The sequence below is a fragment of the Brachyhypopomus gauderio genome, chromosome 4, assembly GCF_052324685.1.
Source record: "Brachyhypopomus gauderio isolate BG-103 chromosome 4, BGAUD_0.2, whole genome shotgun sequence".
Taxonomy (NCBI): domain Eukaryota; kingdom Metazoa; phylum Chordata; class Actinopteri; order Gymnotiformes; family Hypopomidae; genus Brachyhypopomus; species Brachyhypopomus gauderio.
Window position 1 is genome coordinate 6,554,543 of NC_135214.1, and position 2,481 is coordinate 6,557,023.

The 2,481-nt window shown below is 42.5% G+C and overlaps 1 protein-coding gene across 2 annotated transcripts in view; it reads right to left on the minus strand.

Moving 5' to 3' along the window:
* aff3 (AF4/FMR2 family, member 3) overlaps positions 1 to 1,839 on the minus strand; it is a 19,105-nt gene extending 17,266 nt beyond the window's left edge. For both annotated transcript variants that reach the window (XM_077001833.1, XM_077001832.1), the window contains exons 1-2: positions 1,657 to 1,839; positions 934 to 1,209 (exon numbers count right to left, since the gene is read on the minus strand). The gene's annotated coding sequence lies outside the window, so the exon portion shown is untranslated. The remainder of the gene's footprint in view (positions 1 to 933; positions 1,210 to 1,656) is intronic.
* Positions 1,840 to 2,481: the final 642 nt, after the last annotated feature.

A 2,481-nucleotide genomic window follows, 5' to 3' on the forward strand; every position in this document is an offset into this window, starting at 1 on the left:
CACAGAACCAACACGTGGGCTCTCCCTCCCCACGCAGTAGGACATCACGAAGAAATCCAGCCAAATTCATACTGAATAACATACGTCTTTACAGTACGTACTTTAAATTCATACTGAATAACATACGTCTTTACAGTACATACTTTAAATCTGCCCTTGAAAATAGCCTCTGACAAAGTGCTAAATCTAGTGCCATGGATTTTTTGCTCAATGGGACTTACTGGTATTACTGTGCATTTATTGCACAAATACCAGCACAGCATAGAACATTTTTCATGTATATTGTTACAAGGAACAGCCAATTTTATGTATTTTGTAGTTAAATAATGATTGTATTATTACAGACCCAATAAATAATAATTAAGCCCCAAAATCTGAATATGCTCTTGCGCATTCACTTAGTGAACTGGGACAGTCACACTGTTTTCTGCATTATGTCCTGAAAAGATGCCCATAGCCTTTAATGCAGATGTATTCATTTGCTGTGTAACATCAACATTTGTTCATTTGGTACAGCGGAGTCAAGACTCTAAACACACACATGTGTGTACATGTGCGCGCACGCACGCACACACACATACACACACACACACACACACACACACACACACACACACACACACACACACACACACACACAGGTGCAGCTGCAGAGTAAAAGTCCAAAATGCACATGCTGAATCACAGTGAAGCCGTAACAGACGAGTTAAACCTTTGAATCCTAACAGTACATAGTAGTTTATCACCAGCTCTCTAGACATGTGGCACACAGGATGACATTTCAACTAATCTGAACTCTCAGTATCTTTTCCTGTATGAAAAAAATGACTCACATTTGTTGTTGTTACTAACATTGCGTGCGTGCGGAGAGAAGGGAGGGAAAGAGGGAGAGACAGAGACTCCTGAGTTCATCTGAAAGACTGAATCACTCACTCATTCATGCAGGTGCTGTCCTCTCTGGCCCATATAATTCTGGAGGATGTAGTGATTCTCCACCCTTCGTCACATTCGTCTTCCTCCTGCCAGTTTTTGATTCACGTGTAAATTCATCTCCCATTCATTCATTCATTAACCACCGAGTACGCAAAAGTCCTGCAGCATCCTGGTGTCTACGGACAGGTCCAAACGGGAGCGCAGCCCTGGGACGCCCTGGTAAACATGATGTAACGCTGAGATGTACAGGTAACAATGGCGTAGAGCGAAGATGCCCTGCAGTGACAAAGGAGAGGAAGTGTCTCAGTTTGAATATTTAAATTTGAATATTTCGAACTTCATCTAACCAACGACATGCCTGGCCACAAACCAAAACTGAAAACACCAACGCGTCTCTCGTCTCTGCTTCAACCGGAAAACGGTTCAACTGACAACGGTTCAACTGAAAGTCTCCAGCTTTTACAAGGTCTCAGTAGTCATTAAAGACAAATCACTTTCCAACCTTGTGCTTCTTAAATTAAGAAAGCAATCACACTGAAGGGCAAGTTTTTAATGTTTTAAGTTTTATAAAAACCCTGTTTAAAACTTATTTCATGTGTGTATTTCATAATTAATGTTTAATTTAAGACAACAATAAAAAAACTGATGTCATACTTTGCTTACTTACACTTTGTTACTTACTCTTTACCGTTTAAAAGAAAAATCAAGAGTAATCGCGCTTACCTGGAACGCGCAAAGCAGCTCGCGACGTTTTCCTTCTCCCCAAAGAGCGCGAGGCATATTTCTGCGAGTCGTGCCTTTATTTGCACGTAATTGTACGTACGCGTTCTAGTTCGACGTACAGCATTGCAAAGACCATCAACAAGTCGCGCAGTACTGTTGCACTATCGGTGAATCCTGGATGGCACGCGATGGGCGGAGGCATGTTATGCCCTACCCTGAAAGACGTGGTACCGATTCTCGGTGTAACGCAAAACAGTATGACTGTGGCAAGTGAGTTTGAGCTAAAGAGGATAAGGAAAGTGCGAGTCATTGAAATTCACGAGCAATAAATCAGCTGGAATGCGCGTGAGACGCTGAGGCGCGGTGATGATCTCCTCCTGTGTATTAAGTCCATCTGGTCATTTGAAGCGGTACTCATGCGGATTCACGCACGTTCCTGCCGTGTCAGAACCGTTAACGCGCGATCAGCGCATCTGTTTCGAAGCACAAAAAATGTCGCTTTGACCTTTTCTATGTGGTTGATAAAATACAGAACACATGCATGGGCTAAAGAGGATATAACGGAATAATAACGGAATAGGATAAGATAGCCACCCGCATGCACGAGTGGTTGGACGGTCTTCACATGTCGTAAGGGAAGTTGTTGTACATTATTTTTTTCCACCAATATCTCACATGAAAAAAGACAAGCAATTAAAAGAATCCTGATAAAAGACAGTAGGGGAATGCAGGAGTAAATTTGCACATCATTTTTGAGACACGATCATTGAGGACCCGATCTCTTGTGAGGCTCGTGAGCTGAAATGTCACCTGACACCCCCCAGC